Consider the following 15,563-nt stretch of genomic DNA (forward strand, 5'->3'; position numbering starts at 1 on the left):
TAGGTAAAAAACATGTCCCGATGGTTGTAGATAACAGTTATAAGGATATTTGAATAAAACAAAAAACAACGAGCCGGGAATATAAAAAAAAAACCAACGAATTGCATCATTAGTTGAGTGCAACAATGTACAACATATATATAGGCACAAAAAATGTTCTTTAATTAGTTAAAAGCCAAAACAAGAGATAACTCGGGTTGAACTGATTTAGATCTAACGACTAAAAAAAAACATGTAAAACCAATACCTTTTCAGATAAGTATCGAAGCGTAAAATCATATTGAATCAAACGTGAATATTAAACGATGTAAACATAACAAACCATTTATTATATTAATTTTATCCTTCATTTCATGATCACTGTTGGTTATCTGTTTTTTAAGAAGGCATAATATTTGAGTTTTTTTAATTATACACAATTTTCGGTCTAAAATTAAGCACATTAATACAACTGGACGATAACTTACAAAAAAAAAAAACAAATGTATATTATTCGTATAGATCAAGTACACACTACCATTCTCACATTTTTCATTAAGAGAACACACAATTTCATCCGCATTCGATTTTGATCATAATATCTTTTATTTATATTTTGTATAATTTTTTAATTTTGCACAAATGTTTTTATACTGCCAATAAAACACAATTATTTTTTTCCGTTGTACTATAGTAATATAGCCGTATATGTACTAATAATTTCTACCCGTTTTCTGTTAAATAGCATTGGTACATTTTATAGCTAATGCATTTCTAACCGAAGTTCATTTTGACGATAAAAAAAACGGGCAATTTCATTTGTTCGATTTACGAAAATCAACCATTATTGTTGTGTTCGTAATAGCTTTAACGCAGGCTCGATTTGAAATCCATTAAATGCATACAAATAATTTATTGGAAATCGAATAGGAGGTCCGTAAATAAATAAACGTATGAACATAAACGTGTAGATTGTCCTATTTGGCCAGACTTCAAAAAGCGTATATAATGCTCTATTATGGATTTAACGAATTATACGGAGGGAGAGAGAAAAAGGGAGACGTTAAAGACAAACGCTATGCAGAATAAACAGTGCAGAATAGTTTTTAGGCGGGGCTTATGTTGCATTTCCGCCGCAAAATGCATCCAAGTGCATCCAACAACATTTGTTTAACAGGATCAGACAGACGGATTAAAAGTATAGCGTAACAACCCGCGGCTTAATAATCCAATAATATATGGAACCCGGATTAAGGAAATTATATATGACTAATGAGCGGTACCGATTAGTAGCAGCAAAAGTGGATACAATTTAAAAAAAAACTCAATAGCAATTATTGCTTTGTGCCGTTGCCAAGTATTTGATGGACAGATAGTTGTTTTTGGGAAAACGACACTAGAATTATATTCGTTTCCGCCATGTGACCGGAGTACAAGTGTCACGTCTACTGACTTTTCTCACCGGTTATTAGCAAAACAATTTATTTTAAGTACCTAAAACATATATAGTTTAATAGTATTAAGTATAAAACTGGAAAGAGTGATGTAAAACGTAGGAGGAGATCGCAAAGTAACATAAGGAACATAGAAATGAGCTGTAATATTCCAGGACAATAAATTTGGTTATATTTATTAATTTATAAATCCAGACGACATCAAGAGTACGACTACAATGAGTGAGACTATTCAATCCTATTTCAGCAACAACTGTACCATGTTCGACTTTTCCAGTTTTAAAAACTACCATTCGCACAAAACGTCTCTAAAGACTTTCAATCTTATCTGCTTGACCAAAATAATGAAACCATATTCAATAATCGAACGAACTGAGGCTTATGTTTATATAACGTCACGTTTTACATACAATCTCGATTCGCACAGTTGTGCTTTGGGCGAGTCACGAGTGTCGCGAGACAAATGATTCGTCAAAGTATTGGACCGTTGGCTGCCTTGTCGGTCGATGATCGATAAAAAAAAAGAAAAAGGATAACGAGGAAAGAATGAACCTAACCACCACATGGTATTATGACATAGCAGAGGATAGTTATGCCGGGACGAGAGATTAAATGCCGAGTGCGTTTTATTGCGTGGACGGTAATTCGAGACGAAATCTACTTGCTCGGCTTTATTGAGCGTAATGCGTGTGACGCCGGCCAGTTTTTCATCATATTATATTGTTCTGTTCTATGCCTCTATAATACAAACAACGGCTAGTCGTACAGGTCCAAAACAAACAGACACAACGTGGCAACTGTAATCTTGTTTGTCCTGCACGATACCACAGCTACACGGAGGCGGTCGACGAGCGCAGAGTACTTAAATCCGTCGGCGAAACGGCGAACGCAATTAAAACGTACAACTTTAAAATTATCCCATATGGACTGTATTTTCTTTCCTCACCATAAGTTATATCGATTTCCACATAAAAACGTGTGTATTCTTTTGTTTTTCGTCAGTAATAAAATATTTAGAATTTTTGTTAATATAAGCACAGAATATAAGATAAAAGCAGAAGGGTCACTTAAATGTAAACAAAAAAGTGACGGCCATTTTTTAACGACCTTACTTGCCTTTTTCTTATCTATTTAGTACAATCAGTTCAAAACAATGATACTACGGTTTGTATTTTATATTGGGTATTTGTTTAAAATTAGTTATAATATTTTGTATAAATACATATATATATAATATTTTACATTTAGTTTTTTGAAAACGTTCACACTGCGACGTCGTAAGACCATGGCCGGAGCGTTTTTGTGTGATAAGTATCTTCTCTGTGTTAATTTATTATGTTTGACTTTATTAAACATTTTTTATTACAAAATTAGAAAACATTGAATTAATTTAATGATTTAGTTCCATAATCTAGCTCGAATCAGAGCAGACTACCGAAAACGAATGAATATTGTTGGCCGATGCTGTACAGCTGACAGCACACAAAATCAAAAAATAATAATTAATCGAAAAAAATAGAACATAATATATTCATTTGGAATTAAAATAAAAATAGTTTTATACAATTTTTTTACATCATTGATTCCCAAGTATTTTATTATTGGTTTAGTGTTTAAATCGAAGTGGCCGAAAAGGGAATTGGATGTAATCAGTTTTGACCGAATAGATTTCCTCCCAAATTAGAGAATGAGTCAGAAGGGTGTGTGGGTAATACACACGTGCCGAATATACGCCGCTATGCGCTTATTTGTACATGTCCAATCTATAATAACCGATCAACTCCCGTTACAAATGCGACTTAGGCTACCGTTGATTATAAATACATTGTTTTGCAATATCGCCATAATCGTCGAGACGCGAGAAGAGGAACCGATATCGTTCGAACCCATAAATAAGTAGATTTCGGATATACTTGAGCTCACTTTCGAACCAATAGACCATTTCTTTTGTAACTATTTGTTTTCGTTACTATAATAATATATTATATTATATTTTTTTATGCGTAAACGCTCAACGGACATCAAACTACACTCAGTAAACCATATTATTATTAAATTTATAATGATTCACATTAAAACATTCAAAATCCAGATTGACAAAAAAAAGATAGGTACATAGTACATACTAATAAATTATGTACATATATATAATATTATTTTATTTCTGATAAAATATTCAATAATAATAATAATAAAGAAATGTTTAAATAGAAATACAGTACAAAATAAATTTCTTTGAAAATAACAACGAACGACAAAATCAACAAAGTTTAAAATTTAGACATATTTTTCTCGTTTGGATTTGCATATCATATTATCTCTTGACGACTTATTCTCTTTTATTTTTTTTTCTGGTTACCAATTTTTTTTTATGTTTCCCTGGCAAAAGATATAGATGAGCTAAAGTGTAATAAATAAAATATGTATTTAATTTGAAAAACTACAATTTAGATTTAGGGGTAGGTAATCATTAAAATTCAAAACTCTATCTAATTGATTATATAATAATTTAATTGTACTTAATTAGTTAAAATGAGCACCGAACATGAAAAAAAACGTATACATAACGGTAAATATTCAAGGGGGGATTATCCCTTATTCCGCCCATGCGAGGAAGGAGTATAGTATACCGAAGTAGGTGAATATATTATTGTCCGTACACAAATCATTTAGCTATTATTACAGTGTGCCGCGCCCACGTCGCGTCGTCGGAAACGGCGACAGGCAATAAAATATGTAAAAAAAAAAAAACACACACACACAATATATTATAGAAGGATAATATTTTGCATTATAACGCGTTACGGCGACGACGCATGCGAAAAACTATTCATTTTAATTTTTATATTTAACTTTGTAGTACGACAAGCAGTTTGGACAGCCACACATTGGCGCAATTCGCCGATCGTCACGTACTCCTCGGGCACAGACATATGATTTAAATACAGAGTCTCGGGATTTCTTATTTTTTTTTATTTCGCCTTACCGATTGTATTTTTTTTCTTCTTAAGTACCTACCTACTTGTCTGTGTACGCGACGGTTTCTCGTGCATTTACATAAACGGCGGCGAACCGACACGAGGGATAGAAGCGCAAACTCAAACTCCACGACAACCGCATTAACGTTTAACCGATTCCGGTGTCTCGAGACGGATATACTCGTAGAGGGGGGGGGGTGATAGGAGTTTATTGGAGATTTTAATTAAACAATAATCTCGACTCGGAGATCGTTGTGTCATGTATAAACGTTTCGTTCGTACGGTTGGCATTTATCAACGGCAGCGGATAAAGAGAGAAACGTATTCCGTCCCAGAGACGTCCACCGAGACTAAATGACGATTCGACGATAACAAACACAGCTCAGCACGGACGGGCTTAGGAAACGGAGTACTGGTGGAAAACAATGTGCAAAGCGTCGTTAGGTTTTAAAAGGAATCGGCTCGGAAAATGTGTTTACCCGGCCAACCGTATTACAAACATGTATGTACAGTTTACCAACAACATTACTGGAGACTCTTCAATTTACAAAACAAAAGACAGACAACGGATGGAGTTATCTTGGAATTAAATGGTATTCAAAGGTCTTTAGAGAATACAATTTGTTTACACTGAAACGGGAAACCGTATCCCGACAAGTGTGTAACATGGTAGTAATATACAAAAGCACACACAAACGCGTGGATTTGCTGCTAGCGGATAAAAATGTAATATGAGAATTTGAGAAACACATTGTATTATTGTGATATATTTTAATGAAATACGAGAATATGTTCTTTTATTTATGTGTTAACTCGTTATGCTGGGTTATTCGATAAATTCAATTTAAATAAAAAAGTTTTAAAACTAAGCAAAATTACATAAAACTACTTAAATCAAATTAACGATTATTATAGTTGTTTCATAGCGTAATTTTTCGTTCAATTTATTGGAAGTTAAATAATTATAAGAAATAAAATGATTTAGTGTATTTTAGTATCATACCTAAACATGCAGTAGACTGAACTTGAAAAATGCCACCAACTATTCTTTTCTGGCCTGAAACAAAAACATAACATAAATATTAAACTCGTTAGTATTATTATCATACTAATAATAATCGTACAATAAAAACAGAGTATACTATTAATAAATTCAAATTGTAAATTTTACAAATACATATATATATATATATATATATATTATATTATAAGTTTGTGTTAGCTTCCATGGGATACTTTGCAGTCCGTCGACTATAAAATATACTGTAAAGATGTTTTGGTACGCCGCTACTTCTTAAATAACTTTAGTAAAATCGCAATAAAAAGTTTAATGTATTCAGCCTCGGAGTAAAATTTTTATTATTGGCACTTGAAAGTTTTTATTCATTTTAAAACGGAAGACAAAAAAACAACTCTGAAGACGGAAATGGATTAACTAATGCGCTACACGAGTTTTTTTTAATTTATTCAAACTTTTTTCAAATCATATTTGCTATAATTAAAATATACGCATTCTATTTTCAGTAGACATCCATTATGAAATCAAAATAACCGGTTGGCGATGATCGTTTTACTCGGCTAGCTGTAACACAACACCTTCAGCCGCCAACGGGGCAGCTCCGAGTGGCGTTAATTGATACAGACTTCTGTAACGCCTTCGAAGAAAGAAAAAACACTCCCATTGACGATTTTTACATACTGTCCAACCGGTTTTGTAATAGTTAAAAGATGGTACACGGGTCGCGGTTACATCAATCGATTTACAGTAGATCTTATATATATATAAAAAAAAAAAAAATAATGATCATTACGAGGACGAATTTTGATACGGCCGTTTCGCTAAAAAATGAAAATGTTTGCTATCCGTGTCTGTAAGCGCAATTCGGGTAAGCACTAGGTTGACATCATCACGCTTCCCGGGGATAAAACGATTTTTATTACCCCCCTTTTTTTTGTCACGACCCTAACACAGGCGTTTCTATTCAATTAGTAAATGCAATAACAATTAAAATACGACTAAAAAGGGTACATTATAATTCATTACATGTTTTTGTAACGAAAATTCCCTTAAGTCACGTCGCCGATGTTGCCACGTGTCGACACAAGAAAATTCACTTAACTCGGGTGAATTTCAATGAGACTGACAAAATATAACTTATAGTGTTATTATTATTATTAACATGTATTGTAACTTTTTTTTCAATCGATACGTCTTACAAGTCCACTTCGGTAAAACAGGGAAAAATCTAGGGAGACTAAATGCTGTGGAGGCCTCCTAATAGCACTTATTTTCAATTACATAAAAATTCATATCATATTAGATTAGTAGTTAAACTGCTATTCTGTGGTGCTACGCATAGTAACTCCAGCATGCGATAATTATTAGAAAATCACGTTACAGCTTTGTTGAATACATAATAATAATACAACATATTTTATATAATAAGTACATTTCTAGGCATAACACCAGCATAAATGATTTATTATGATGAAAAATGTAAAGTAATAATCATTCGTAACATGTGGTAGAGTATATAAAGATAATAACAACATAAATTAGTTATTATCAAAAATAATTAGAAAAAAAATCACGTCGGATAGCCTCCCTCCTCATACAACATCACCGTTTTTATTTGTTTATTTTTTTTTTCTCTCTCTCTGTACATATAACAATGTAACTATTTGCTTATTATGCCTTGCAGCATAGATTGTAAATATTCGTTAATAAATAAAAAAAGTAAAAAACATAAAAAAAAATGTTGTTATTAAAAACTAACAACTATTAAGTGTATTATAAATATTTTTCATTTTAAAGTATAAAAAAAATATACCTACCCTGTATTTTTACCGTTTTAAATGTAATTTTTGCATTGCTTACATTGCTAACGTTCAAATATTATATGAAATATTGAAGAATTAAATATTTTATGAACTATATACATTTTGAACAACACATAAATCCGCTTTGCTGTATTCGTTTCATAGTTTTAAACAATTAACGGTTTTATCGAGAGCAATCGGTTTTGTTCGCAGTTTTGTACTTAAACATCGGAGCGTGTGCTTTCTAAATAATTATAGCGATCCACTTCAATTGTTTCGACATTAAAGTTGAGTTGGTAGCACAACAATGACTGAGTAGGAAAGTTTATAGGGAAGAAGTGAGTTAGCGGATTACTAAATAATTTGATTTCAAACAATAGTAGTAGCCTGCTATCGTCGCCATCGCAGTTACCCCGGAAGACTAAAGCAAAAGTGGTTTATCATAGCAAACATACCCGTTCCGTTAACTTGCACTAGACAACAGTGGCATAATTTAGAATTTACATCCGTATTTATGTATTCCCCAAGCAATTACTGCATGGCAGCCGATAATGAACACACATGCATAATATAGGTATATTACTGTTGTGCTTGCACACACACATAACAATATAATGTAATATCTCATTCCACGCATTAGCCCCTCATTAGTCGCCTGGAAGCACTTCGACGCCTTCGAATTTTGCAGGGACCCACACACACACCACAATAATAATATGCTGTAACGAAACACTCACAAACGTCAGTCATGCACACACAAACATACAATACAAACTGCTGAGCATCAATCAAACAAAGGCGCTTACCGTACCACACAATTCTAAACAACTGTCATGGATAATAAACACACACACACACGCATCATGTCATTACGTCGTTTAAAAGTTTAACTTCGAACCGTGTGCATACAAAATGTACATCGTTAGTCATAACTAAGGTCAGTAGTAGTCTTACAAGGTCTCCTGCGTTATTCGTGAAAATACCACGACAGCGTCAGGGTGAGACTGGTTCAAAAACGCCCACGGAAAAAAAAAAAGAAGCAAACATATCAAACTAAAATTCTTAAAACAATATGGAGTCGATGCATTTTTAGTAGTTCTCGCATGCTATTATCGTTTGAAATTGTGAGTTGAAAATGTTTAAAATGTTCATAATATCTACCTAAGAAACCTAGAAAATTTGTCAACAAATGCATACATATTTTAAAAATTAATATCCCACATTGGGAAGTATGTATAATTTAGCCCCGCTTATCTGTCTAAAACGCATGAAAATTAGTTGTGCTCCGACCCCCTTAAGGAGTAAATTTACCAAATTCTCACAATGTATAGAGAAAAACTTTTTCAATGGGGTGGCGTTTTTATTTTTTTGATACCTCAACTCAATATTTTTTTGTAAAAACCATGCTTAATTCAAATATTTTGTATGTTATTAACAGTAGGTACAATGTTAAGTTAGGCGTCTAATAACATACGTTGTGTCTTTTGGCCGTGTTCTGTTTGCATAGACACGGTCAAAATAAAGTTTTGTACACATACAACGGTATTAAATATACACCTTATAAGGTCTCGCAAAGCCGAATCACGGAAAACGAACGTCTTCCTTGATTTGCAATAGTCAGTATGTCAAGCATTGAAAACATACTATTATTATGACCATAAACACACGTTACGACTTGTGCACGCACTACCTACGCAAAACATCTATACAAATTTGTATAAAAACACAAACGCAATATTGCACGGGAAGTTACTTATTTATATACTAGTTACATAACGGCGCCGTACATGAACGTTTACGGTGAGTTGTCAAATGTCAACTATAATAATTTAAGAGTTAAGCGTGTTTCAATTCAAACTCAACGACGATGAAACGAAAATATGACGTTGAATTATTAATTCGATCTGAACGACTCAAATAATTTATATTGATTTCCATACGTCAAGAAACACAGTACAACGCAACCGGGTTGAGCATAAATAAGTACAACGGTTTGTCGGAATTAAAAATAATATATATACTATGTATCGCTGAACAGAACATAATTTAAGAAGCGTGCGTTTTAAATTAAAAAACTCATCATGTTATTTTATGTAGGCTGCCTTTTTGTTTACCATTACATAACACAGTTCTGTTCTCATCGTCACGACCGTGGATGCTGGATGTATATTATAACACGGCTATCGGTATGTTTATTCGGGATGAGAGCAAACTGGAATAAAAACACGGTAGATGCTACTTGGCGCAATAAAAAAGTAAATAAAAAAAAGACAGAAATAATATAAAGTTAAAATGGACTTTTTGGGTGATATTTATTTACGGGCATTCCATGTTTACACGGCATCAAACTGCCTAGCCGGCGTTTCACCCCGGGGACGCGAAAACAATTTGCTAAGTATAACTGACAGCTTATGGGAAAGTTTTAAAACACCTAATCCAATAATCTCATAATTTAGCACACTTATACCTACACACCGAGAGAGTGCTTAATATAATATCATATATAGTCTTCGTACCACGTGCGATCACCTACATTTTCCAAAATATTATAAAATTATTATTCAGCGATTAAGCTGAGCACAGGATAGACGTTGATAAAAACGAACACGGTTAAGCGATATTTCTACGAGCAAGTCCATCGGCCATGGTAAACCTTTACATTATACGGATAATAATTAATAAATAAATAGATAGGCAGAAGCAGCTTATTATGCGAGAACGAATATAACTTATATTTTTCAGGTTACGCGAGCGTATTATCCTCATGAAAATGAACCCAGTGAAAGAGATACGTGGTTAGGAAAAAAACGTCTTTTTTTCTTCCTGAATTAAGAAAGACCGCAATCCTATACAGTCTTGATATAGAAACGGCCTAGTTTGTGTGTGCATGTTAAAGTTACACGAAAATACAAAATGAGAAAACGTCTGCCGCGACTTGTTTAAAATAGATGTGTTCATTTCGATTTAATCATCAATTATGCGCGCTGGGAGTGTTTGTATTTCAGACCAATGGAAAAATAAGATATACTAATTCATATTTTCGGGTTTTTCGCCAATAATGGGAGTTGGTAATGTACACAGGTACGCATGATAATAGCGCACTTGCCTTTAAAATGGAAAATCCATACAAAAATACCGTTTGATGGATTTATTTAAAAAACAAAACAACTCGGGAATATAACATTATACAATATCAATAATAATAATAACACACGGATTCAGTCGACTACGGGGGTGCGCACCAGTATAAGAATTAGAAAGGGTGAGAAAAAAAAAGTTGTGCAAAAAAGAGAACGGGTGTGTATTTTACTGGCAAATTATTCCGCAACACCGGCGATGGCGTAAAGGCGGTCTCGAAAACGTGTGTGGTATCCTTTAAAGTATTTTTGTCACGTGCAAACACATTTACTGGATACAAAAGTATAAACGTCTTTTGCCCGTGCAATATTACCGAAATTCCGCACCCGTTGCCACGGTCATTACACTATCCACATAACGCCATCGTATTGCCGTCGTCGAACGACACTCAACCTGTGCGTTCTGTCACATCCCAAACGACAGTTAACGCACAAATTAAATAAGTACACCATCCCATCCACCGCGGGCGCCGGATTGATTCTACCAAAACTTAATCGAATTACTTTTATCGTCGCCCGCCGCTTACCAATCGGAACTTTTTCTCGGCAATAAATCCTTGACAAACAATTGGACCCAAAAAAGTACGCAGAAACGAGTTCAAAGGTAAACCCTCCCCCCCCCTCAGTTTTGTCAAGTCCTCAAATCAGTTATAACCCCCTCCCTTGACCTCAGTCAATTCGGGTATGGTTACACTCGTTAGAAATTTTAACTAAGTTGATTTTATCGGTGCACACATGGACAGAAAAATTAGCTACCAGATTTTTAATCAAATTGTGGTTTTCCATTCTGTTTTGCTGTGTACATAACGGATTCGACTATCAACGTGTAGTGTTCAACACCTCTGCGGGAGTATCTTGACATTATAATACAAGAAATCAACATCATAATATTATATACATTAGTTTTTAACCAATTACTGACAGTAAATTCTGATTTGTTGAATTATCGGACTCGTTCTAGAGTGTAAAGCATAGCTAAGCGAAAACTCGAATGTTTGTCTATTACATTTAATTATAAGACAGAACTGGTTTGATCGACGCTCGGCGATTTTTAGATACAAAATATCGATTGATATCAACCGGTGTGGTTCAGAACATTTTTTTTTTTTTACTTTTGACAAGACAATATTCACCATCTCCGGCTGCTGACATACAATCGCGTTTAGTTTTTATCACTATAATAATATTACAACAATATTATAACGTCAACGCCGTCGTCTGTTATAGGAATACGGTGAAGTGGCAGTAATTTAAAACGAGTTGGCGGTCCGTGGCATTCGTGTTGAGATTCTACAGACGTTCCGTATTATATAGTTTGTGTCGTGAGTAGTTGCGACAGTGTGCTACACAGTTTCGTATCCAGATGACGAGGGTAAACCGCTGGCACGCGATCGCCGGTCTAGGGTCGAGGGAGTGTCATCGTGGTGGCTTACGCACTGTAATTACTGTATACGTTATAATTATCATTACTCCTCTTACACACGCAGCAAGCAAAGGTCTGAGAATCGTACAGCTTGCCGAAAGAATTAACCGGAATCCCGAAAACCCGAAACGTTTTTCAGGAGATTCATGCCAATATTTCTTACCATCCAAAACACGTCCGAGTGCAAAGTACACAAAAATAAATAATATTGTAATTGCAGTGGTCCAAGCCACGGTTTAAGATAATACGGTTACCCAATCAGTGACCACCGAAGTTAATTCCATACAAATTACAAACTCGCTCGAGTAGGGACTATAACAAAGGTGTTTCGAGCAGATAACATTTTTAACTTTACACAAATTGTGATTATATAACCACGATTTAAAATAATATAATAACTTATTACGATTGGTTGGTAGCTTGAATCACGGATAAGAGCGCTAGTAGTTAAACGAAACAGATGGTTATTGGACGGATTAACTTCGTGGCCGTGAAATGAGAGTAGGGCCGTCGGGCAACCATATTATCTTACACGAGGAACCCAAAAGGTATGTTTTTCGGCAAGTTGACCTTCTATAGAGACATTTTTAAGGCAGATTTGTGTTCCTCGCTGAAAAATCTGTCAGATAGTGGCAGCTTCGTCTTTTAAACAAAACCCGCACGGCTTTTGTAGAACCGTGTTATTACTACACTCGCGCGCCTTTAATATAATCGACCTATGCAAATTATCATCATTAGCATAATTACAATAAAAGCGTGTACCTATGTATATTGTATAAAACGCGGCAACTGATAATATAAAGGACTCGGTACAATATTTCGGCGAAAAGGCGTGAATTTCCTGTTGCGGTCGCCAAGCACAATGGATATGGCACAGAAGCGACTGACGTCTATTGATGGCGGGAAAAGTTCAGATCCGATAAGGAGAACTTAACGGCAACGGCGGCACCGGAAAAACGGGGGCAGGGCCAACCGTTTTGACGCCTCGAGGGCGGAAGCAAGAACGGCGCTTAATTTCTGTTCATACTATTGAATTTATGACCCGAGGGAATTTATTTTGAACGCCGAGGAGGCACGAAAAAAATAAGCCTAAAAAAACGTATCGCCATGTTATACACAACACGTCTATTCTGACACTATCCCCTTCCCATCTCACCCTAGATGGTCACTAACACAGATTACATTAAAGTGTAGAATTATTTCACCGAGAAAAAAACCTCAGCCCAACGACTTAACCGGTCGATACGACTTTTTTCTCTCACCACACCGGCATAGGGTTTTATTCAATAAAACAATTTTAAAATAACTAACTGGACGGTATTTTAATTCCGAATAAAACAACTTTGCCGCAATGAGACCTGATATGGGCGTCTAATTAAGGAGATACGGTGATATTAATGTCATCAAAGATATACGGTCGAGATTACCGCATGTAAATAAACATGCGCTGTGAATTAATGCGTCTGTAAAATAAGGGGTTGAATGGCGTTACACCTTTTTTTTTTGCATAATATAGTAATCAAGCACGCAATATTGTCATTTCGACATCCTATTAAAGCAAACATAATAAACACTTTTATACTGCAGTACATTCCGCATTGTTATTATCGCGTTAACAATTAATACAAACATTGAATACAAACAGTATTACACGTAGCGAATCGGTGTATGTGTATTAACTGCGATGAAATGTTTTGTTGAAATTAATTCTACATGACAATATGACCGCTGAAAAACACTTGGAACGAATTAAAAATCCAATACCTATATTATAACCATATGAACGGATCCAAAATGTGAAAAATAACATACACATGCCCATGAACGTTGTTTAACCATCGAAATTGTACACAAGTCAAATAGCGATTGTAATAAAATATAATTAATCATCATTTTGTTTATTATAATGGCAAAAAAACCGGATCTTTACCGGAAACGAATACAATTTGCCTGAACAATAAACTTTTAATTCATATTTTTGTAGGTACATTAAAGTTCAATACACATTTTTAATGCTTCGGTGTGGAGCTTATAGAAGGTATTATATTTACATTGTAATAAGACAAAAATACAGCAAAAATATTGATGAATTTTCTTGTCTTTTGACACTAGCTTGACTTAATATTTTAATTAATTTTAAGACGCATTTGTATGATAACTATTGTATAAACTGTTCCATCTGTTAAATACAAAATCGAGGACGTTGTTTGCGTTTGCGAAACCCAAATCTAAATAGTAGTAGTTGTTGATGACTTTGTGATGAGCGCTTAAATTTCGCTTTGATGTGATATATTACGATTATGTTTTGTTTTGCTGGAAGTTGAAATTGTTATATTTAGGATGATTCAGCGGGTATTAGAATGGTAGTCTTCGGAAATAGCCGTTTTTAACGGAACCAAGTATTTACTCGCCTGGTTGTTGATCTATTTGAATAGTGCCCGGGCGGATTCGCCAATACTTAGTCTGGTTGATTCGCCATTTCTATGAACACAAGTGGGTATTTCTCGTTTCACATATATAAGTCGTTGTATATATGTTGCGTTGGTATCTTAATAGTGACCCATATAGACAAAGCAATGCACCAATCACGAGGTCGAAACATTAGGCCGACAATGTCGTTTTTAAACTGACACACAGCTAGACCAAAAACGACTTAGTGCTTTTTAGACGCGTACTATACGTTTTTCCTTTTTGCACCGTTACATATAGTTTACATTGTTCACAGTTTTTGATCAAAGTCGACAATTTTATAGTCAAGTACTCGTACACACATCCCAGCGTATAGACGGCCGTGTAGTATTTTGAGTAGACGTTATCAACCGTGAATAGGTTGATTTCGTCTTCCAACGGGTATGAAAATCGGTCAAGCGGCTACAATAGGTGTAGACAAGCAAAAAAGAAACACACCATTATAAAACGTATGCCTACATCGCCTTAGCGTGGAAACTCTATAACGATACGATCTTATGTAAAATATGACTACATAACATTTTCCAACAGCGATGGGCACTTTACATTTTACTTAAGCCTCGCAATACATAGAATAGTACCAAGTTGTTTTTTTGAAAAATATTCTGCAAGCATTTTATTTTCCTCGTCTTGCTATACAAATATTTCAAATAATAATATATTTCGAAAACTGGAACATTTTTTTTTTTTTTTTAGTTATTTGATTACTAGTACATGTATAGTCACAAAACAGAAATAATAAAAATATTTGAATGGCTATTTAGATATATGTATATACATTTGTTATTGTACACGCATACTCGTTAAGTAACAGATTATTTTGAGACCCCACTCTGAGTGAATTATTACTTTTTCTCTGTTATAGCTGTAACCTAGAATACAATAGAGAGAGAGTATTATTGTGACTTACTCAACTCTGGAAAAAAATAACATGCATAGAACATCTAGAGAAAATATACGGAACGATATAGCTATATAATATGGTTTGTATTAAAAAAATATGCATACTTTGCCTTCTTTGAGGAACGGAATATATTATGCTATTAACTATAGTCAATTTATCTTAACGTATCTAAGAGAAGATCTCTTAGAGAGAGATCTATTCAATCCTTCTCAATTAGGCTGGCCTAGGGAAATTCATACAGGTTCTATAATATGGCCAACAATCAATTAGGCACACCCTCAGTACCTTTTTAAATTCTTACTCAAATACTGTGAAAGCTTTAAATTACAGCAATGCTGTTATATGTTACTAAAGTCATCAGAAACCACAGCGTGAGTTGTGCAATACATGTTAATTAAT

The 15,563-nt window shown here is 34.3% G+C and overlaps 1 protein-coding gene across 4 annotated transcripts in view; it reads right to left on the bottom strand.

Moving 5' to 3' along the window:
• LOC126846979 (fat-like cadherin-related tumor suppressor homolog) overlaps positions 1-15,563 on the bottom strand; it is a 157,289-nt gene that overhangs the window by 91,496 nt on the left and 50,230 nt on the right. For all 4 annotated transcript variants that reach the window (XM_050586897.1, XM_050586899.1, XM_050586898.1 and 1 more), the window contains one exon: positions 5,415-5,468. The gene's annotated coding sequence lies outside the window, so the exon portion shown is untranslated. The remainder of the gene's footprint in view (positions 1-5,414; positions 5,469-15,563) is intronic.

This window comes from Adelges cooleyi, unplaced genomic scaffold, assembly GCF_023614345.1.
Source record: "Adelges cooleyi isolate 19-005CV unplaced genomic scaffold, UGA_ACOO_1.1 ACOO_flye_CR_arks_rails_tigmint_CR_PRNA_9, whole genome shotgun sequence".
Classification (NCBI taxonomy): domain Eukaryota; kingdom Metazoa; phylum Arthropoda; class Insecta; order Hemiptera; family Adelgidae; genus Adelges; species Adelges cooleyi.